This window comes from Schistocerca gregaria, chromosome 5 (genome assembly GCF_023897955.1).
Source record: "Schistocerca gregaria isolate iqSchGreg1 chromosome 5, iqSchGreg1.2, whole genome shotgun sequence".
Lineage (NCBI taxonomy): Eukaryota > Metazoa > Arthropoda > Insecta > Orthoptera > Acrididae > Schistocerca > Schistocerca gregaria.
This window is the reverse complement of record NC_064924.1, coordinates 625,465,875-625,491,481: the sequence shown is the minus strand read 5'-3', so window position 1 is coordinate 625,491,481 and position 25,607 is coordinate 625,465,875.

Sequence of the window (25,607 nt, the reverse complement as noted above, 5' to 3'; positions counted from 1 at the left end):
GTGTAATTTGTTATTAGCCCATTGCACACAGTGAGGGCAATGCTTATCAGTTAGGTAACCCATTAAGTGCTTTTGCTGCTTATGGTTGATTTATTTCTGGTGTGCTCTGTGCTTGAATGATGAAACTCGTCTCCTTAGGCAGACAGAACAAAACACAAATAGCAATGTCGTCCATTTCACTGATGAGCCGCACCCCCAATTTTTCGAAACTTCCTGACACACTGAAATTGCGTGCCGAACCGAGACTCGAACTGAGGATCTTTGCGTTTAGTGGGCAAGTGCTCTTCCAACTGAGCAATGCAAGCACGACTCACGCCCTGTCCTCACCGCTTTGCTTCCGCCAGTAACTCGTCTCCTACGCTCCAAACTTTACAGAAGCTCTTCTGCGAACCTTGAACAAATAGCACTCCTCAAAGAAAGGATATTGCGGAGACATGGCTTAGCCGCACGCTGGGCGTTGGTTGCAGAATGAGATTTTCACTCTGCAACGGAGTGTGCCCTGATATGAAACTTCCTGGCAGATTAAAACTGTGTGCCGTGTCGAGACTCTAACTCAGGACCTTTGCCATTCGCGGGCAAGTGCTCTACCGACTGAGCCACCCAAGCACGACTCACGCCCCGTCCACACAGCTGTACGTCTGCCAGTACCTCGTCTCCTACCTTCCAAACTCTACACAAGCTCTCAGCTGCAGAGCGAAAATCTCATTCTGGAAACATCCCCCAGGCTGTGGCTGAGCCATGTCTCCGCAATATCCTTTCTTTCAGGAGTGATAGCTGTGCAATGTTCGCAGGAGAGCTTGTGTAAAGTTAGGAAGGTAGGAGAAGAGGTACTGACAGAAGTACAGCTGTGAGGACGGGTCGTGAGTCGTTTTTGCGTGGCTCAGCTGGTAGAGCACTTGCCCGCGAAAGGAAAGTCCCGACTTCGAGTCTCGGTCCGGCACACAGTTTTAATCTACCAGGAAGTTTCATATCAGCGCACACTCCGCTGCAGAGTGAAAATCTCATTCTGGAAACATCCCCAATTTTTTGTCTGTCAGTACTTGTATTACCTCCATACCGAACATGATGGCAGCCATTTAGGGGTCCTGGCAGTTAACTTGCTTCGATTTCAAAAATTGCGTCAAGCCGCTGCGTTGCAGAAGCCAAAAAAGTCAAACCTCTGCGAAGTAATACGTAGGCTGAGCTCCTTGAGGTGAAACTAACACCCACATGAAACCCTCGTAACGGCGAATGATACTTGTGTTACGCATTGCTAGCGTAATGATTGGCTCGATTAAGCAGTTGCTTGTCAGACGCAGGGTGCCGCTAATACGTCGCTTGTGCGCCACCTGCAACGCCATGCTGTACGCACAGAGGGTGGCAGTCTGACGAGCTGGGGCACGCCGCGGCTACAGCGCCGACAAGTGGCCCTGTTTGAGGCCGGACACGCAGCCCGCTACCTTGCTACCTCGCTACCTGCTGCGAGCAGCGCCTCGGCGCCCGCGGCGGCGTGCGCCGGCAACAGCGGCGTCGCCGGCAGCCGGCACAAACCCACTTACGGGCCGGGCAGCCTGCAGCGCAGTCACTGCTCCGAGCAATAGCTCCGCCTCAATCAGAGCACGCTCAAGGACGCAGACGGCCGCTTCTGATCACGAACTGGCGGCAGCGAACAACTCCACCATCACACTGCTACGTCTGATCTATCATAATATTCAGGGTGACTCAGATGCCCCTACCACTGGGTTTTATGCAACTCGAAACGCCTTAAAAACCGCTGAGGTGAGTTCGTATTCTCTCGCTCGTTATTTGCGAGCTATTAGTCCTACAGAAAAACAATGAGAACGGTCTTGTCACACTAAACTTACAAGCGAACCTCCCCTTCGCACCCCCCTCGTATTTATTTATAAGTTTGCACAGTGGATAGGTCTTGAAAACCTGAACACAGATCAATCGGGAAAACAGGAAGAGAATGTGTGGAACTATGAAAAATTAAGAAAATATACAATCTGAGTAGTCCATGCGTAAGATAAACAACATCAAGGATAATGTGAGCTGAGAAGAGTGGTGGTCCCGTGGATAGCGTGAGCAGCTGCGTAACGAGAGGTCCTTGGTTCAAGTCTTCCCTCGAGTGAAAAGTTTACTTTCTTTATTTTCCTAAAGTTATGATCTGTCTGTTCGTCCATTTAGGTCTCTGTTCACTGTAATAAGTTTAGTGCCTGTGTTTTGCGACTGCACCGCAAAACCGTATGAATAGTAGACGAAAGGACGTCCCTCTCCAGTGGAAACCAAAAACATTTGATCGCAAGGTCGTAGGTCAAACGATTCCTCCACAGGAAAACACGTCTGATATATTCTATACGACACTGGTGACGGCATGTTCGTCACATGACAGGAATATGTTGTGACCCACCTAACTTATGCACTTGGCGAATGGGTAAAAAGATTCTTCTACCTTACCCGATTTAGGTTTTCTTGTGGATGCGATAATCACTCCCAAAAAAGTAATGAAAAGATAAGAGTTTGTCACATAAACTCCAACAAATGGATGCAACAGTTTCACAGTCGCACAGTTTTCCCTGTGCTCTGTCAAAACATATGTTTTTAGTATTTTCAAATTTTTCCATGTGTAGACCGTCAAATCCTGCATATGCACAAGCAAATTTGAACATGACGTGGAATTTTGGAGAGCGGAGTTGATTATGTGTGAGTGCCTGAACTTTGATAATTGTCTGAAAATAGAAAAATTAAACATTCTACGTAAGGAGACTTGGACGAACGACCTCTCATTCCTGAGCTGCTCACACTAACCACGTGACCACGGCACCCCTGAACTCATTCTCTCCTGGATCTTGTCTATCTTGGGCATGCACTACTCAGTTTGTACATTATGCTTATTTTTTTCATAGTTCCACACAATTTCTTCCTGTTTTCTCCATTGATCTGTGTTCAGTTTTTCAAGGCCTATCCACTGTGTCAACTTATAACTAAATCTGAGGTGGTTGCGATGGGAAGATTACCTTGTTAGTACAGTTAAAGACGTTTTCGCGGCAGGTCAGGGTTTTCGAACTATTCAAGAAAAATGCATCTGAAGGTAACTTTTGTACGTTTTTCTTCACGGTGTATACGCGGACAAGGAAAAAAATTCCCAGATTTCTCCCCGTTAATAACACTTTCTCCCAGGTGAAAATACATTTTTTCTGCGTTAAGCAACACTATACTATTCCTTGGAATTGTAAAACTTAACAATCCTTTGAATGGTTACGGTTTTATACACTGGCGTAGAATTTATGAGCTCTTCAGAAAACGAAGCTCAGAAAAAATACCATTTACGCTGCGTATTTTCGTATTACGAATGTGTAAATTCGATTTCAAGCAAACACTGCATGTTACTTTCCGAAGCATTGAAATCAAGTTTGCGGATCGCTTTTGTAAGCCAGTCATAGCTCATTCTACGTGATTTCGCCAGCCGATACAGCGGATACTCAGAGCTTAGGACACGTGATGTACTCAGCCAATAGTATTATCACTGTTTAGTAGCGTGTGCACACAAATGGTGAAAGTTAATGGTGTACATCAATATGCATAGTGTTGCTACAAGAAAAGCTGAGCTTTCGCATATACACTCCTGGAAATGGAAAAAATAACACATTGACACCGGTGTGTCACACTCACCATACTTGCTCCGGACACTGCGAGAGGGCTGTACAAGCAATGATCACACGCACGGCACAACGGACACACCAGGAACCGCGGTGTTGGCCGTCGAATGGCGCTAGCTGCGCAGCATTTGTGCACCGCCGCCGTCACTGTCAGCCAATTTGCCATGGCATACGGAGCTCCATCGCAGTCTTTAACACTGGTAGCATGCCGCGACAGCGTGGACGTGAACCGTATGTGCAGTTGACGGACTTTAAGCGAGGGCTTATAGTGGGCATGCGGGAGGCCGGGTGGACGTACCGCCGAATTGCTCAACACGTGGGGCGTGAGGTCTCCACAGTACATCGATGTTGTCGCCAGTGGTCGGCGGAAGGTGCGCGTGCCCGTCGACCTGGGACCGGACCGCAGCGACGCACGGATGCACGCCAAGACCATAGGATCCTACGCAGTGCCGTAGGGGACCGCACCACCACTTCCCAGCAAATTAGCGACACTGTTGCTCCTGGGGTATCGACGAGGACCATTCGCAACCGTCTCTATGGAGCTGGGCTACGGTCCCGCACACCGTTAGGCCGTCTTCCGCTCACGCCCCAACATCGTGCAGCCCGCCTCCAGTGGTGTCGCGACAGGCGTGAATGGAGTGACGAATGGAGACGTGTCGTCTTCAGCGATGAGAGTCGCTTCTGCCATGGTGGGAATGATGGTCGTATGCGTGTTTGGCGCCGTGCAGGTGAGCGCCACAATCAGGACTGCATACGACCGAGGCACACAGGGCCAACACCCGGCATCATGGTGTGGGGAGCGATCTCCTACACTGGCCGTACACCTATAGTGATCGTCGAGGGGACACTGAATAGTGCACGGTACATCCAAACCGTCATCGAACCCATCGTTCTACCATTCCTAGACCGGCAAGGGAACTTGCTGTTCCAACAGGACAATGCACGTCCGCATGTATCCCGTGCCACCCAACGTGCTCTAGAAGGTGTAAGTCAACTACCCTGGCCAGCAAGATCTCCGGATCTGTCCCCCATTGAGCATGTTTGGGACTGGATGAAGCGTCGTCTCACGCGGTCTGCACGTCCAGCACGAACGCTGGTCCAACTGAGGCGCCAGGTGGAAATGGCATGGCAAGCCGTTCCACAGGACTACATCCAGCACCTCTACGATATTCTCGATGGGAGAATAGCAGCCTGCATTGCTGCGAAAGGTGGATATACACTGTACTAGTGCCGACATTGTTCATGCTCTGTTGCCTGTGTCTATGTGCCTGTGGTTCTGTCAGTGTGATCCTGTGATGTATCTGACCCCAGGAATGTGTCAATAAAGTTTCCCCTTCCTGGGACAACGAATTCACGGTATTCTTATTTCAATTTCCAGGAGTGTATTATTGGTTTCTACGATTAATAAACTGCAAGAGAAGCTAAACTTTCACGTATAATGTGGATCCTTTTTGCGAGTGTTACACTTTAAGATATATCACACAAATGTGCCATTAAAAATTTTAATACCGACATAAACGTCTGATCTTCTGGGCTCGAAATTTTTTCTATATGGTCGTCCTCAAATACGTGATTTTTAAGTGAGTGTCAAACGCTCTGAGATTTAAAAAATTCATCCCATCGTATCGCACTTTGTTCATCTTGTGTAAAAGAAATTTACTTTGAAAGTAACGCTTTTCAATCAGTCATTCGCTATATTTTCCCGAGATCTGTTAGAAAGAGGTTCGTTTCAGCAGCGGCCAAAGAGCGCCAGATAAAAGGGCGTCATCGCGCTTGCGCAGCTCCAATGCCACAGGAATTCCGTATGTTCGTACGTGTAAGACATTAAAAGGTCTTACATTATGCCATAAAGGAAACAAGGCATCAGACCAATTCCGTGAACCATACTTAAATGCATCATTCAGCTTAAATCGCACATTCGTATGTCCAGATACAGCTGTAAATTTTCTTGGAGTACCAGAACTGCGTTGTCTCATTTTCTTTTTTTATTATGGCATAATGCCATACGTGCTATAAGTTGAAAACATGCTCTTGTGATATACAGCAAACACTTGAAACTAGACAATAGTGTGGAATTAAACACTTCGTTCGAAATAAATAGACTGCCTCAGCGGAAAACATTAATAAACCCATATTTCATTAGCAAACCGACAAAAATAACTTCATTGTTCTTCAAGGCGATTAATGCCTCACTGAAATTGCCGACCGATGCAGATACCCCGGTTTGCTCCCAGTGAATATGGCAGCTTGCGCGTCAGTAACATTTTCCCGGGTAGCGTCTTGCTGCTTCCTTATGCAGCTAACAGCCACACTTTTGTAGCCAGAAGCGGGAGAATGTATATGCAAGACTGATCTGCGCATATGCTTGGGTCCGCTCGCAACTGCACACAGGAATCTAATCTAATCAGTTTTGACGTCATGCTCATCGGAGACAATTCATTGTTATGAAGCATTGCATAGTCTTCCTAAAGCCTTTGACACATTTTTCTTCTAGCTGACGCTTATATGAGCACTATGTTCTGTTGTGTACATGGCGCATTTCCTTTGCAACTTAAGTTTTATTTTTAGTTTTTTTCTCTCGTTCATGTTTTATTGGTGTAGTATTATTCTGCAGTAGCTGGATGCAGTAATATCGTTTGTTTGAGTATTATTTCTTACCAGTCAAAATTACTAAAAATTAACTGAAAAGTAAAACAAAGCAAAAATATCCCGCAATTCTAAAAAATTGCCGGGTTTTTCCCGATTTTCTCCCGGATGAAGAAATTCTCGGGTTTTTTCCGGATCTCCTGGCTGTCCCGGGCCGTATACACACTGTTCTTGAATAACTCAAAAACTAGGGCATCTAGCAAAAACGAATCCCAATCCAAAATATAACTACATTAAATGTCCTACAAATGGCCTTGTTCATTTTCTCTTGGACTAAAAGTTCGCACGTAGAAAGGAATAGAACATAAAAATCTCGCAGGACATATTTTAAAGTTTTGTAGGTTGTATAAAACCCATCAGTAGTGGCCGCTGAGTCATCCTGTGTTATGAGAAAAATTTCTTCCCAAAAGTCTCGTCCTGTGTATTTCAGATTTTTACATGATACTCTAATAAACTTTCAGACGGATGTAGGCTTTTTATTTCTAATATATAAAACATATGCATTCATTAATGTTCATGATTAAAGTAACTGTTACACTGGTACAGTTATTTATTGACTAAAGGCTTTACACTACCTGGTTTCAGTAGTAAAGTGTATTCCAAGCGTAATATTTACTAATAGATGTTTGGAACTAAAGTATCTACAGCAAGTGGACAAACAAGGAAGGCATAAGCGTAAAATCGACAACTAACACTACTTTTCTTGTTGAAACTATTGAATAGGTAGTCGGGAACAAATTAAATTCTTTTGCCTTTGAAACTTCCTGGCAGATTAAAACTGTGTGCCCGCACAAGACTCTAACTCGGGACCTTGGCCTTTCGCGGGCAAGTGGATCGTAGAGCACTTGCCCGCGAAAAGCTAAGGTCCCGAGCGCGAGTCTCGGTCGGGCTCACGTTTTAATCTATGAGGAAGTTTTATATCAGCGCACACTCCGCTGCAGAGAGAAAATCTTATTCTTTTGCCTTTCCTTTCTTCGTAACGGGTACCAGAGCAATGGATTTATTAAAAGAAGGTGGCATTTTCAACTTTTACTGTACTCGTTTTGCTTGTTGACAGGTAGCCTGGTGTACTTCGTAATGAGCAAATTTAACTTCAGAGCAAATAATTTCTTGGCAACTTCAGACACACTAATGACAAATAAAGTCATCCACACAATAAAACTAAATATAAAATGTAATGTTACCTCACCATGCAATTTAATATTTACTTCTATTTTATTCTCCATGCAACTTTCATCTTCCAATTTTTTTAAATTTACTTTGGATCACGCATATGTACACAGTATAGTATATGAAATCATTAAATCATTTATTCCATGCTTAGTTCTACTCTTTGATCAATATACCACGTTGGTAAACGTGAAACTGTCAGTTTAAAAAAAATCAATTTGTGAACTAAAGTGAATAAAGAACACAAATTTAAAGATGCTGACAGTAGAACATGTAAGGCTTACTTTTTCACGGTGGGTAAATGCATTTAAAATACGTTTGTTTATATTCACATCATTACATTTCTATTTCTGGAGGTAATACATATTCTTTGTACATAACTACAAAATGACATGCGAATGGCACAGAATGCAGAAAGTTGAAACTAGTTGTGACCAAACAAAATTAAGTGACCAAACAAAATTAATGCAACAAAAGCATAAAATGCCACCTCCTTTTAATAAATTCCTCAATTTCAACACAGGCAGCTATTCACACGGAGTGTGTGATAAACAAAAAATTTGTTCTGTTGTAAAAGTGCCTGAGAAAATTACGACAGAACACGTTCCTCTTGAATGCCTCAACACTGAAGGGTCACTTAACGTTAACTATTATAGCCCAAACATAAACAGTAAATTGGGCTGAAGTCAAGGTAATGGAGAAACCGAATATTTCGTGTTAAAGGTCTTAAAGCACATAGAATAGAAGCAAAATCCTGTCACACAGAATATAGAAACCAAACCTCAGCAGTTGCTTTTATCGCCATCTGGTGGTCGAGTTTGTTGTGGCAACTCTCAGGTATCTTCAGTAAGGAAGTAGGCTGTATGTATAACGATGATCTCATGTTTGTCGCAGTCAGAGTAAACGTCAGCCCACAATAGTGGATATCTCCCATTCTCCCACATGGGACGAGAGATTGGCGACCCATGCGACGATTGAGGGTGGCGCTGGGGACATGCTGGCTGCCGAGGAGGCTGTAGGAGATTAGGTCCATTTCCATGGGGTAGGAGCTGGAAGCACTGGTACGTCGTCTGGTGACACCACTGGGCTCACTGTAGTTGGTCAAATTTGACTGGTACCCATAATGTCTGGGATACGAAGCTCAGCCAGTCAAACGTCTAGAAAGAAAGCTACAGGTAAACTGGAAGGTTCAAGAGATGAACGTCGATGAGGCTGACATTGCGTCATAGGCTGGCTGCCGTGGTACCGCTGTGAAGTGTTATGTACACAGGGAATAGGGTAATAATAGCCAGGGGACAATATCAGTAGCTTTTACAGAAATGGACGCCTAACAAGATCCAAAGCTGAAAATCCATTGTGGGCTGCATGCCAAGAGGACTATGGGATTGGAGTGGACTGAAGGGTTAAAGATGCAAGTTATGTTAATGGCCATGAAAATCATCAGCCTGGGCTGAACCAGGTAGAGGTGTGAGTCTTAGGAGGGGAGCTTTGGAAGTATCGATGTAATTGTCAGCCAACAGATTTGAGGCTGGGTGAAAGAGGGCCATGGGAATTGATTCAATGACATGGTAATCACCTAAGGTGGGAAACTCTCCAGATATGAACTGAGGTCCAATGCCTAGAAGCCCATCAACTACGTAAGTACAAGGTAGGATAAGGATGGTTTGTCTAGTGGATGTGCTGACTCTCTGGAAAAGGACAAGAGCATTTGTGAGCGAGGAACAACCAAGAGGAGACCCAGGAATGAAACATGGAAGGATCTGGCAATGCGATGGGAAGAGCTGACGTGGCAGGGTAGCAAATTTGCTTCAGATGGGTACACTATCCATGATCATGCATGTGATGATAGCATCCATACCGCTCCTTGGAAAGACCACACCCCTGTGCCCAACATAAAAGAAGGACGCAGCAGAACTGCGGACAGTAGACAGGATGATGACTGTGGAGCAGTCATTGTCCATAGGAATCCGGAGAACTCTGGTGAGGATGGAGAGCCTAAGATGGAGATTTCAGTGTGCCTAAACTGCAGGATGTGAATAGCATCAACGGTCATGAAGCCAGTCATCACGTTCCTGTTAGAAAGCCTTGCTGAATGCTGCGTCCTAGGCTGCATTATAAGCAACGAGCCTGGTGTGAAGTGGTAGATAGGCCACCCCACTTGCAACAATGCCATCCAGGACGTCCAGTGGCTGTGACCATGCGGTTGGTGAGGACTGACCTAGTGTGGCAGTTTGCATCGGCAGCAGCCGATGCGTAGGTTGCCTGAAGCCAGTCTGTAACGAGACCACAAAAGATGAACGTCACACTGCACACAGTGAGCAGAGAAACCTAGAAAAGGGGGTGGAAGAAGGAGTGTTTAGGAGCTACAGTAAGGAATATTCATTGCACTAAAGTACTCAGGATGGAAAGTTGATGCACGAAAGCAAGTAGTATAAACAGTTGTGCAGATGGGCATGCAAGGAACAACTGTCATACAGAAGCACTTGGGAAATAAAGTATCACAAAAGCAATGGTGATAGAATGCTGTTGTATGAAACAGCTGGGGATACAATGGAGCTCTGCGACAGCACTTGGGGGTAAAACTGTGTTTCACAGAAGTGTGTAGCATAAAAATCGCTGTGTGGGAGCACTTGACAGGAAATTGTGTTGCGCTGGAGTACTCAGGAGAGAACAGTGTTGTATGGAAGAGTTTAGGACGAGCTGGTGTTGTGCTGAAATACTCAGAATAATTGTTTCGTGCGCTGAGGAATATAAGTACACCTCTAAAAGATGTCTGCATGTCACCTATGGTTACAGATTCTCCCGAACTACGACTGTTCATAAATTTATTAAATTATAACCTGACTGATGCTAGTTTATTTTTCTCACGTCATTGTGTTCTTGTCAACGTATTTCAAATCTCATATTTCTGAGGAGACGTAAGAACCGTCTGTACGACAAACATGTTCTAAGACTCTTCACATCACTGCCACATTCACTCCCAAGTTTAACATTTGCTTTATTTCCATCTTTCAAGCCAATCAGAATAAGGGATCCACTAAAAGCCCAGATCTCTTCCCTGGAAATATCCTTTGCATTACTCTCCCTCGAATAGTTGTTTTGTGATTTCAGATTTCTAAATGTCCTGAAGAACAACCTTGTCGGAAGCTGCCATTTTTTTTGTAATACTCTTAGCAAACCTGTTAGCAAACCTCTTTGGAATACATGTTGATCAACATTTATTTAAAAAACTTAGATACTTCTGTCATAATGTTTGGACGTGCGTAGACTACATAATTTTTTTAACATAATTCACAGATTTTCTGTGGTGTACTGTAAAATTGTGCGATGTCATCTTCTTTCTGCCACTAAAACAATGATAGCAGTCAAACTATCAGAAAAATTTTTCTCCCACATCTATATAGATTTCAACAACGAGTTACTTTGTTATCTTCTTCACAGTTGGTTTGACTGAAAACCTGTACATTAACATTAGGAAAGTTGTATTTACGGCTCATCAAATTATGATTACAATGCTACCACACAATCTGAATCGACCAAACATGTTCGAAAAATGGTTCAAATGGCTCTAAGCACCATGAGTCTTAACACCTGAGGTAATCAGTCCCCTGGACTCAGAATTAATTAAATCTAACTAACCTAACATCACACACACTCATGCCCGAGGCAGGATTCGAACCTGCGACCATAGCAGCAGCGCATTTCCTTGCTCAAGCGCATAGAACTGCTCGGCCACAGCGGCCGGCGAACATATTCGAAATAATGTAACTGAAGCCATGATCCTCACAGATACAGAACCTTGACAGATCTGTCTCATTCTCCATAGAATCATGATCCCAGCCACTTTACCCATTCACTTCAACCTATCGTGTTTAAACACGACTGCGTGAAAGAAAACGTAACCGTACATTTCCACAGTATAGCGCAGCAAATGAAAAAATAGAATTTTCCTTCACGCATCCGTTTTAATAGTAAACCTGTACATTGTGTCTGTTCCAATTTTTATTACGGTATACTGTAAAACCTTCAAGTAAATCCAGGAAAGACTCTTCGAAATTCTTGTTAACAGTACTTCCCTGATAGACGTTTTTCACTTATATATTGTATATATTAAAACATATATATCTCCTGTGTCCGTCCGAATGTTCATTGGAAAGAAATTTTCGAGATTTTTGCTAACAATTTTTCCCCTTTATATACTATAGTAATATGTTTCTAAAATTATACTTGTAGAACATTCACATCTAGTATGTGTAATGTTCACGGTTAAAACAACCGCTACGGTGGTAATGTTATTTATTCACTGAAGTATTTTATATTATCAGACTTCAAAGACTCAACTTCATCCTCAGGTGTACCGACTTCAATGTTTCTTAGTTGGTCTAAACAGACTCTGGGATTTCATTATATTTCAAATATTTCTCATTAAATTTTATATCTGCACTACGTTTCACTAATTTACGTCGTAAATTTAGATCAGGAAAATAGGTCCAACATTCTTGCCAATACTAAGTAACATACTTTTTTTCTGGTGGGCCTTCCAGAACTGTCATATGTAATGTTCATGATTAAAATATCAGCAACACTTGTACATTTATTTATTGACTGAAGTCTTTACACAAAGGTTCCTGGGACTCTGCATCATCTTCAGATTACACTAGTTGTTGTTTTGTAGTTGGTCAGTTTGGAATAGCCTTCCGTTTCGGCCGTATCGCAAGTTTACGCCTATTCTACCAGCAACACGCAAGACAAACAAGTTATGAGAGTAGCCTAGATCATTTCGTAAGGTAGTTGAGGGCTGCCTGACTGCGACCGTAACACTAGGGGAGGACGCTGGTTCACTACCACTTTCTTACGCCACCCCAAAGACACGACGCAAGAATACATTGCGTCCTGGTGCTGAGGGCTGTGCGTATGCTGGCGCACAATTCCTGAGAAGTCAGTTTCACTCTGAGCGGGCTTCCTCAGCCACACGATAAATGTTTACGTTTTTCTTCAATCAAGAGCTCACTCCGGATCCGTCGCTAAGCTGACACCGCCGTCCAAGCCAGCCTTTCGCCGCCAGATACTGCAATGTGACCATCCAGGAGACAATGTGACACTGCAGTGGTGGCCGATCTCCGGACTTCTAATATATCTGTGGTTGTCCATATTCCGGCTACACTGGGATTAGAAACTTTCACCACAGAACATAAGATTCTAGCTACTCTCTCCCGAAACACTGTGTCTACACGAGTGTCACCATAATTTCAGTCACAGTAATTTACACCTTACGAATAACATAAACCTGTAATTGGTTTCTTTGTTCCATGCGTCAAGGACGTTTATCTGATTTGCTCCACGATCTGTCTAATTTACTGATTCTTGTGTGAGTAAAAGAGATGACTTGTTCAAATGTTAATGTGGCCTGGAAGTGATGAGGCGTTCCAAAGGGACTTGTTCTGTCATAACTGTGCCAAAAAATTTTGTATCACATTTTTTTATTTTTGTTTATCAGGCCTTCGACCACAAGAACTTCATTTATTGATGGCTACTTGTTATCTTGTTTCCAAGAAGAAAACTGTTTACTTAATTCACATAAACTATTGTTCATTCACTGCCCAAGCTTTATTTATTTGAATGCCTGCTGCAGATACTTTAGCTAGCGACGAAGTGTTTGTGTTTCCCGAATCAGTGATTATTCGTTTACTTCTGGCCCATGTCGGTATTGCTGTTGTATGTATTTTTGTCTCCTTTTTTAGCTTTATGGCTCTCACACTGCTTTTCTGTTTTCCGCCCCATAACTATTGGTGACGTAGACTTTGTGGAACTTCACTTCCTGTAGACACAGTGAACGTTTTTCTCGTGTTCTTCTATTCAAAATGTGTGTCTCGCACTAGCTACTGCCATTAGTCTTAAGTGTTTCTGTCTTCTACATTTGCACCCCCCATTTTGTGACATATTATATGGTCCTGTCTCCAGTAAATCTAGTGCATCAAGAGAGTAACCTATCTACTCCTTACTGTGCGACATCTGGCAGATGCAACGCTGCGTTATGGATTCACTGGTGTGAATACTCAAGATGGAGGAGTTACCCAGCAAAGTTGCTCTCATTTGAACTTTCACAGGGTTTCCAAACTGAAGGCCGGTATCTTCACGATTCTGGCCACCATCTGTGCTCCCTGTTGCTTCAGGCGTGGCACTGGACCCTGCAGAAAGAATTCCGAAATTCGCTAAATCAAGGTGTGAGCTACAGAGCACGAACGCAAAGTGTTTTTGCGTATTTATACGCGCGTTTATTAGTGCTCTTTTAAAAAAATAATTAGTGTGTTGTTAAAATTTGTATAAAGCATTGCTTTACTAAATGCATTTTCTCTCCCAGCCAGTATTTCTCGCCCCGATACACAAAATCTCTCTGTCAAGCATACCCTGCTAATGAAGCTTTTAGCCAAATATATGGAATTAACACTGATTTAACAAAAAAACAGAGTACGACCGTAAACAGTGGTTGCATGATATAGAGCAAAATAATTAGACTACTTGTCTGTTTTTTAATCAAATAAATGCGCATCTTATTTTCCATTTTAATGCTCATTAATTTTTCTTATAAGGAGGGTAAGGCTGTTACTGCACAGTACATATTCACTTATAAAATTACGCACATAAAATCTATCACAGTACGAGGAGAGTAATCATCACCAAAGCTACAGTAGAAATATTTAATTTCCTTATACATTACTGATCCTATCGTTGGCTTAGGAACACGTTCCGTAAGCAGCCGTAAAAGTATTTCTTAATTTACCGTCACATTTTAAGAAGTAGTAAACCAAATTTTAAATCTAAACTGAAATCATGCCTTTAGGACAACACTCTCTACTCTGCTCCACCTATAGATTAAACACAAAAATAGTGCATAATAATTAGACAAATAAACTTTATTCGCTTTTTGATATGGCAGCTCTTCGATATAACATCTACCTGTTATGCAAACAACTGTTTTTTTTATATAAACCCAAGTTTGTTTCAACAGCATTTTACCGTCATTAGTGGGTATTCTGTATTTTGTTTTTAAAATATAATCATGTTTCGGTTGATAACATTCCGACGAAAACGTAACTTTCATACAGGTTTTGTCTGTTGTTATCATAACTTTAATTGTTGCAGTTTTCGGTTATGCAGACTCCTCTGACCGTTATTGAATATTGGTAGCTTCTTATCTACAAGTAAGCTATGTTACTGAGGCTTGGTTTGGCGAGTTAAATCACATCATTTCTAAACACTATTTAACAGTGTGAAAGTATTTTGCGAATAATTACAGTTAACTTTAGAAAATCTTTTCTCGTCGGCAATGATACGCCATACTGCAAAAAGAAAAACTGCCACACAATGGCTATCATGAATGGAAACAGTAGGCGGACAGAGTAGCAGATTTTCAGGACAGCATCGTCACCAGCACGATCAGTGACCTTACAGCAGGGTAAAAGGGAAATATTGAGCAAATATTGACAAACGTTCAAAATACATTCTCAAAAGGCCACATAAAAAGAAAGAAAACCAAGAATCAATCGGTCCTGACTCTAAATTTCTTACCAAATCTGCAAACATAAAAAATTCTGATAATACCAGTCGTTAACTTCAGAATTGCTCCATCGTATCACCTAGCCCACACACAAATTCCTACATAGACAGCATGTTGTGTGTCATTTGATGCCACATAAATGTACACTTCCATTCCAATACGTGAAACAAGCGACATTATTTCAAAACAACTAAAACAATAAGGAAACACGCAAGACGAACATAATCATTAAATTGTATCCTCAATCAGAACTATAAACCTACAAAAATTCCTTTGAATTCAACGAGTTTTATTCCCAACACTAAGGACTGTTCAAGGGACTTCCGATTATAGTCCTATTAGGTAAAATATTCATGAAGAATTTAGAGAACAAGATCTTCAGACACATATGAAAACAAGGATACAACAAAGTTATATGCCATCATGTCAACAGCATAATATACTGATTGATGAACTACACACATAAAACAGTGGCATTTTACAAATTCATTTCCTATTAGAAACATGAGCAGACAACACATCAAAATATTCTCAATCTCGACATATAAAAAATAAACAACACTCATGATTTCACAATATATAGGAAACTGACAACCACCAACACCATGTTCAGAATCAGTCTATCCAGCCATTGACACACAAGCAATCAAGCTTCAGATTGATGTTCCACGTTACAAAAACCATAAACGAACAGAACCAAACCATATCAAGCGGCAGTTGAGTTTGGTTACAATGCCCTTGTGATAGAGAAACTAATCCAAGATATATGTAAACAGACAAGGAGTGAATGGGCCACATGAACACAAGACAATGCGCAACCGCATACAGGACCATAACACACAGAAAATAACCAGACACAAGAGACGATAGAGCAATAATCTACACCCAAAAGTAAATGGCGCATATGCTTATACAATAATAAAATACTTCACAGAATAGCCTAAATTAAAAAAATAACCGGGCCTTCATATAGGTTGTAGAAAAAAATAACACACATTACACAGAAAACACAGGAAACATCCAAACAAAATTTAAAGAGATCTGTCGTATCTAAACCTATAAGCAAATCTTGTCAGTCAGTATATGTATGGTAAACATCTGGGAACATTAAAACAAGGTATTCAAAACAACTCAGAGGCCTAAAATGTAACAACTCACACAACACATTTCATGAGTACTTAGTAGACCATAACCATCATCTAACTGAAACAGAAACAGATTTAAAAATACTGAAATCGAACCACGGCCTATACTACATATTTACAACAGAAGACAATTTCCATACACACATGACCATCGACGACAGAAAACAGTTCATGCACGACTCCCCTACACTAGGCACTGACTAGTGGTTTAACACTATAGGGCCTGCACAGAGAACACGCTAAAAATAATCAGAGACACACAACCACACATACACACACACAAGATGAGAGAAAAGGTAAAGAAAGTTCAGATTTCTCGCCGAACTATTACGAGAAAAAGTGAACCTCAGCAGGGACTAAGCAGAAACATTGACATAGTATTTTGTAAAGTGGAAAAGGGTTATATACGAGGGAGGTTCGGAAAAATATGTAAGGTGTGTGCATATCAACAGGACACGAGAATGTAGACGAGAAAGAAGTTTGAAAGTTTACTGAAAGTAGGCCCATTATAGAACCACAAAATATAATTTCACAACAAAGGCATTGTATTAAGAGCTAACGCGATTTCTTAACTCTCCAACCAAACTTACAGTAACATCATTTAGTTCTTGATGACAATTTACTAATATCGAACAATGTACAGAAAGTACTACATATTGAAAACTGCAACAGTTAGTGTAATGACAACAGCAGAAGAAAACTGTTTCCGGTCTAATATTCGGTAGAATAATGATCACTTAAAAGACCTTTACATTTCACTCAACTGAATAAAGATTGTCCACTGACGATGGCACAAAGGTTGTAAAAAAAGTTTTCGCTTACATAAAAAATAGTTGTTTGTATAGAAGTCAGAATTTCTATTGACAAATACACTACCACTCAGTAACATTAATGAAGAAACTTAAAGATGTATCCATTCCACATACAGCAAAACTAGTCTCGTTTGATGTAAGCAGCTTGTTTTCTAATATGTCTGTTACAGAGGTAATGAAAATTTTAACATAATTGTTACATAAAAGTAGAGAAAATCGAGTGGAGACAGAAGATATCAGGATGGCAACTGAAACATCATTAAAGCAGAATTGTTTCCAATTCCAATTGTCTCTGTAACAGTTAGTCAGCTCAATTAGCAAAGGGGTCGCTACTGAGTCTCCTATTCGCTGAAATGGTTATGGATAATCCTGAGCAAATATTTTTAGATAAAGAGCCTCTAAGTTCTAAAATACAGTATTGGGCTGAGTATGTGTATGACGTACTGTGCTTGCAGACAGGTACTACCAGAAAATTATATAACATTTGAATTCAAAGCACAGTAAAATCAAGTTCGCAGTGGATTTGGGAGGAGCCATTATCCGTTTTTAGACTGAACCATTAACATCAGTTACCAGCAGCATTTATTTAAGATATACTGGAAATTAACCTCAACAGACACACTAATACCAGCCAGTTCCCAGCAACCCATAACAAATAAATATGCAGCCTTCCTTTCCATGGTGCAACGACTAATATCTGTACCCTAAATGGTAGTAATTAAAGTAATTAAAGAAATAGCGCAAAGTGTTGGCTATAGTTCTACACTGACTGACACTATACTCAGAAAAAATGAAGATACAGAGGATAACAGCTCTCCGTGATCCACTTCAGACAGCGTGAAACAACAGTGACAGCAAATGGGACCCAGTAGGTACGACTTCACAGGTCCTTTCCTGGAAACTGAAGTCCAGGAAATATACTCCAACTTTTTACACTAGGAACACTACTGTCCACCTTTGGAATAGAGTGGATTTTATAGAATTTTCGGCAATCTGTGTGACAAGATTATATGTATGACTATGAGGTAGGGCTAGAACCACTAGACTGACTGATCATGAAACTAGTTGTAGGCTGAGAAGGAAAGTTCCACCTTTACTGAACATGGTATGAATGAATGTCAGTCCTATGACGTGAAATGTGATGTTCTCCATAAAGGAACTAAAGGGATAAAGCTATCACTATTTGAAATTCTGCCCATTAATAAACACTAATCAAAGAATCCTGACATGGTTCTTAATGGTGAAACATAGTTCCACTACTCACCTCTATAAAAGTAGCAGCTGTTTATTATGCCTCTTAGCAATAGCTAATAAGCTGGCTCTAGCTGTTCCACACCCACATTCCACGGACATCTTTCTTCCCCTCCCTTTATTCGGTCAGTTCATCACATTTACCAGTTAGTCCATATGAGAAAGTAGCCAGTGCCATTACTCACTGCTATAACATTTCTGTTTTATACTCTCTTGTGGTTTTATTATTTGCGTACATCATAATGTAAGATTTATTTGTTCAGTATCTCTCTAGGTATTACACCATGCTTATTTTTGTATCGATACAGAAATAAAATGTCACTTGACTTTGACTATGTCACTTGACTATGAATTCTCGAGGAAGTTAGTGGACTTGTAACGTCCCCCTCACTTATCGACCTTAATGACAGTGAAAAATTAAACCGAGTGCACCTAATGGAAATTTGGGAAAAGCAATCGTTACCGAAGTTAATTTGTCGGTGAAGAGGGAAGAAAGGGTTACATCTAAATGAAAGGAGAAATGCAAATGAAATTTTAGGAAATTAATTTTGAGAAAAGGCTAAAAGTAATAAAGAGAGTAATGGTAGGTAATTAAGTTAACAATTAATTGGCGTTAATTAGATATTCGAGATTTGGGGAGAATTATGGTCGCCTGTCATATTGACCACTACTATAATAACTGAAAATGAAAGATTAGTGCACATATAATTAGCACTAAAAGCGTGGCAACTGAAGGTTGACACATGTTGTGTGAAAAGAATGTTTGTCAGAAGTAATAAATTTCGCTACACTCTGACTTAATTTAGCAAAAGAATTAATAAAACAGGATAATTGAAAGTTAATTTAGTGACTAAAGTTAATAGTAAACTTTGTTTGTGAAGCACTACGAAATTCAATAAAAGAAGGTTAATCTGGGCCTATCTCAACAATCATTTCAAAAGCTACTTGAATCAACTCAATTTAGAAATAAGAGATGTAACTTTTAATTGAATTAAATGATTCTGAAGAATTAACAATAGTAAAATTTAGTATGTACCAAGCTCAGCTGCAGTCACAGATAAGCTAAAATATGGTAACAAAACTCGCACTCTTAATTTGTGGTTGTAATCTAAATATTGTAGCCAGCCATGAATACTTCAACTCAACTTTGAAATGAAAGCAGTGAAATGGAATGATATTAGTTTAATACTGACATATGAATTTCAACGACACTCGGGTTCATTCCAGAAAAGGAAGAGACCCTGCTTGATAATGCAATTGGGACAATGAGCAACAAAAGTTCAAACTAAGTTGTTGTTTTTTTGTTATGCAACAGTTTGAAAAGGTGAAGTCAGCCATACAGTTCTAAGACTTTACGTGCTTTTAGTCTTCCTTATTCGTTGATTGGAGGTTTGCAGTCGTTTATCGGGGAGGTGGCGACATTGTCGGCCGTCGCTGTTGCAGAAGCTGGATGTTGGCGCGCTTTCTTCTCGACACCGTCACCAGGCGAAACAGTCTCTTGATGTGCACGAGCTAATGTTTCCCGTCCGCTACACCGTGTCAGAAACTATCATAGCAATTGCATGCTGCCAAACCCCGAAAGCGCGGCAACTCGCGGGAGCGTCACACAACACACCTGCTCCACAGCCCTACTCCCGCCAGACCCTCTCTACCCGCGCCCCATGCGGCAGAGTTAACACTACCAAAGATCGTAAACACTTTGGTACTCCACACGACCTATCGACGTAATCGTTCGATAGCATAGTTTTCCCTAGGCCAGGCTCAGCGTAAAAATACAAATTATATATATATATATATATATATATATATATATATATATATATATATATATATATATATAGTACAATTACAATATATAGAGACACAGAAATTTCAAAATTTCATATCTTCAGGTAACAAAATAAGGGAAAAATTATAGAACAATAGATGGAAATAGGAGGATATGCATTTCTGGCGTTACAGACTATCTATTCAATATTGTAATCCGACGTTGGTTTAAGAAGTCGACAGCCGTTTCATAGCAGACTAATAAATATTATTGTGGAACATTAATACGTTGTGTTCAAGTTATTAATATGTTTATGTTACTCCAAGAGCCAAAGGAATATTCCACGAAAAGTGCTTTGTTCTTAAATTCACGTTTCATTTATGACACAGTTGGTGACAATGAATTATATGCGTATTTATATTTGAGCCACTGTTATGTTTAGTTATATGTACTAGTAAATTGTACAGAGAAAGAAAAGATCTGAGGGTAGACTAAAAACTGACCCACAACATTAAATTTCATCACAAGTACAATCTACAGAGAATATAATTAGCAAGCCACCTAAGCGCTGTTTAAGGTTTACGATGTGCTTTGCGTTCGTAATCCTAATAATGTACAAGTATTTCATACGACACTGACGTACCAAAAGCAGAGATATTTATAAAACACTCGAGCGGAAAGCAGCACCGAACGCGGCTATAAAATCCGCTGAAGTTGCATCGTTGGAACATTGAATTGCTCTTTTTAAAGTCGTTACATCGTTTGTTAAAAAAGAGGAGAATGTGAAATTTTCATGGCAGCAGTGGAAAGTATTTTATGTTTTGTTAAATGGTGCGGACGTAACACGGATATACAGTAATGCCTCAAGTGGCTTCGTCCCGCGTTTTTAGCGGAATGGCGAGACCTGGATTGGCTGCGCTCTTTATGGGCCTCAGAAAAATACGCTTCCCGCGCCACTTCCTGCCTCCTCAGCCAGACTGCTTTAAAAGGAAGAATGTCAACCGGGCAGCGCCGACGGAATCCTGCAGGAACGTCAGTCGGCAGTACCATCCGAAAAGCTGCACGGCTATAAAAGGCGAAACAGGGTTGTCACAGGGCAGTTGCAGTATCCAAAGGTAATAATTGCATGCTAGAAACACATTTATTGCACAGAATCATAAAAAATTTTCTGCAGGTGGTTAGTGTCGATACCAACTAAGCTCATCTTCAGTGGTAAATTATGTGAACTTAACTTACATATTCGCATTCGTATGCAGAGTAGATAATGATACATTCAGAGAGAGCACGAAATCAATAGCAGATATGTAGAAGTACTTTACCCTAATAAATATTTAATTTCGAATATACATTATCATATTTCCACTGATTTGCTTAGCTACACCAGTAAAGTGATTATTTTGTTGTTATTGCCATTGTTTTGAAGAATTAGTATGATTTGTGTGAAGTGAGTTTCGGTCTAGGTGTCGAGCAGGCATAGGCTCAATTTAAAAACTATTTTATTGAACATAGACTTCTTGACAAAAGAAAACTATGACAACTAAGTAGAACTTGATATGTGGTAAAATACGTTTCTCCAGAGCAGAACTCATACAAGAGAATAACAGTTAAAAATAACTTCAGCACTAAACAACAGCATTCGGTAAAATAGAATAAAAATCAACTTTGTCCCAACACATCGAATTGAAAAATAACAATAGTTGGCCAGTGGACATATGCAGGAAAAGACAATAAATATTGCTCCTGCAATTAACTATGTGACAATAAGACGACTCTCAGTTTTAATTATGGTCACTGAAATAGGACACATCGAAACATTGATCCACGACTACTCTCAAAATGATCAAGTCGTAACAATAAGCTACTAACAACTCTTTTTCGGACTAATGCCGGATATTTCTACCCACAGAGTTCTGTACAATAAAATCTATTATGAATCAGACTCACAGAACAAAACAATAATGTAACTTTCTTTGTAAAAATGGCATAAAGCAAATCAGTAACGGTTATAGAGTAATAATAACAAAATCACGTTGTTTAGAAAAGGGCTACCGAACTGTCAGGTTAATAAGCTGCAAAAGACTAACGCGAATTCTTTACAGACGAATGGAATAACTGCTAGAAGCAGTTCTCGGGGAAGACCAGTTCGGATTCCGTAGAAATATTGGAACACGTGAGGCAATACTGACCCTACAACTTTTCTTAGAAGAAAGATTAAGGAAAGGCAAACCTACGTTTCTAGCATTTGTAGACTTAGAGAAAGCACTTGACAATGTATACTGGAATACTCTCTTACAAATTCTAAAGGTGGCAGGGGTAAAATACAGGGAGCGAAAGGCTATTTACAATTTGTACAGAAACTAGATAGCAGTTATAAGAGTCGAGGGGCATGAAAGAGAAGCAGTGGTTGAGAAGGGAGTGAGGAAACAAAAGAAAAATTCGGAGTAGGTATTAAAATCCATAGAGGAGAAATAAAAAATTTAATTTTCACCAATGTCATTGTAATTCTGTCAGAGACAGCAAAGGATTTGGAATATCATTTGAGCGGCATGGACAGTGTCTTGAAAGGAGAGTATAAGATGAACATCAACAAAAGCTTACACACTACTTAACCTAAATCATCGTAAGGACAAACACACACACACACACACACACACACACACACACACACACACACACACACACACACACAAACACACACCCATGTCCGAGGGAGGACTCTTACCTCCACCGGGACCCACCGCACATTCCATGACTGCAGCGCCTAAGACCGCTTGGCTAATCCCGCAAGGCGGCTGAAGACCACAACAACAACAATACAAAAGGGCAAACACAATTTTAAACTTAGCTGACAGCTGGAACCGTAAATAAACTTACAATAAATGGTGTAGGCTAGCAATTGGTGCCATACCGTTCAATGTAATAACCCTTGACTAGCTTTCAGTGACAATAGAAGTATCTTCCTCAGAAGCAATAAAAGTTTCATGACATAAATTACGTGAAAAATATAGGGATACGTGACGATCTCTATTATTTGATTTCAAAATTATAGCCATTAATTTGTACTTACATTTTTAACAAAGTGAGTTATGAGACTATATTCCTTCTAAATAAGGTTCTCCAGTGGTATTGAAACCTATTCATGGTTTATCTCAATATACGTTACCTAGTTACAGTAGTTATTTAGTTTCACGTTCCTTGGGTCATTTTTCATGATAAACGGTAATGATGTTGTATGAGTTATTTTACCGAGAGGGGTAGCACAGTTGGTAGCACACAGGACTCGCATTCAGGATCACGACGTTTCAAACCCACGACTAACCACCCTGATTTAGGTTTCCTGTTTTTCCCTAAATCTCTTGAGGCAGATGTTCGGATGGTTGCTTGGAAAGAACGCGGCCACTTTCATCCATCCTTATCTTATCTCCAAACTTATGTTCCATCTCTAAGGACTTCGTTGTCTCCTCCTCCCCTCCACCTGCACCACCACGAGTCACTTTACATTCACATCAAAAATTAATTTCTAAATTTGGGTACAGGCTGAACATTTATAAGTTTTTTTTTAAATATACCAATGCGAGATGGTAACTTGACATTTTACACGATACAGGTTGTTTTAAATGTTACTTTGCTGTCAGTCAGACATTTTATACCACGGGGTAAGTGATCAAAACTTTTTGTAAAAGCATTGTGCTCACCTTGTGGTAAGGCTATTCTTATTAGGGTTAATGAATATCATTCTTCCTTATGGTACTGCATTTATGTACAACATCGCTTCTTTAGATCCCTAGTGGATTATCAACAACAGTCTTCATGGACGAATAAATGTAATGTCAGGCAGTAGTCAGAATGCCCAACTATTTAACCAGCTATAGGATAATCATAGGTTGGCAGTGCATGCTATTCTTATAGCACGTTTCTGAACTAGGAAAACTTTCCATCTAAACATGAGTTACCACAGAACTGATTGGCTATATACATCATTCATTGAAAATAAAGTATACAGGGTGTGTAATTAAGAAGCCTCAAATGGATCTCACTTTTAGGTAACACTTTGCATGCCCAACATGCCATTACACGACAATCATAGCACAAAATGTCGCAACCACAAGCTTTCCATGCCTAATATTACTTGTAATCCAACACACTCAACATATTGTTCTTATTCTGTAGTGGGCTCTGTATTGGATCACTTCACCACTACTATATGGCTTCGTGTACTAAAGCGAATAGGTAGTGTTCCGCTTAAGAAATGCAGAAATACCTATTTCAGGCAACACTGGAATTGCTGTCGTTTGGCTCAGGAAAAAAAAGCAAAAACCACTCCACTGGATTTGTTGTACCCAAACAGCAACCACAGGCCGCACTGACCATTAGCAATGCCCCATATAGGAGGGGATTATTGTTCATTATCCCATTGACAATGAGGTCATAAGAGACGGAGCGTAAGCATGGAGATAAGAAAAGGATGAAGAAGGAAATCAGCTATGCCCTTTCAAAGGAACCATCCCAGCATTTACCTCAGGGAAATCAAGGAATACTTAAATCTGGATGGCTGGAAGTGGGTTTGATCCATCATCTTTCCGAATGCTACTCCAGAGTGCTAACCATTGTGCTACCTCACTCGGTGACAAGCTATAGACAGCTCCCAGTGTACCAGCTTGGTGAAGACTTCCTGTTCTTGGCCTTGCACCAGTGGACTTCAACGCATCTGTCTCTACCCCACTCTTGCAAACAGCAATCACATGTATGTGAGGCCCACCCTCTAACAGCACTGGAGTAACACACGGCCCAGCATGAGTCTCTCATAACGAGTGGCACAAATTTGCCACTCAAGAAGGACTATCATGAAAGCATCATAGTCACTTTGCAGTACAATTATGGCAAATTAAATAATGCTGTTTAAAGGTGGTTATAATTTGATGGGAAATATTTAGTCAGTTACATATACCTAATTGTCTGAAATGGCGTAACAGAGTCTTTATATACTCAACATTGATATGAAACAGATATCATGCTGGAATAGTTTTTGATAACTATGCTACTGTATATGAAGTACATATAGAGTACAGTAAAAATAGTAGGTGATTAAACTTTTTGGGGACGTACTTAGTACGAAATTTAGTGCACAGATCTGCAAACTCCAACAGAAACAATGGCTTTAACGCAGCAGAGCATCGAATAGAGGTGAAATTTTATGACAAGTATGGGTACATCATTACATACTGCTTCATCTCAGTTTATGAATATAGTGGCTGACAGCTGGTGGGGTGCCATGAAAAGATACCTTCTGTGATTGAGAGATGTGGACGATGTATTGGTCAAGGCAGTATTGCAACACCATCTGTATCGAAACGGGTGTGCAATGTGTTGGAAACATGAGAAATTACGATATCTTGGTAGATATCTTCAACGAGGCTACAAACAAAGAGTACACACATCAAAAACTTACAAATCAAGGATTATCCAGACCAGAGGTGATGATGATGACATGGGCAATCTGCTAACGTTAATTCTCCTTAGATCCTCAACACATGGATCGTTGAATTATGATTCTGTATGCAGAAACCAGCTATGTTTGTGTGGAATTCTCCGCTTCTGCCCAAGGGCAAGCTGCAACAT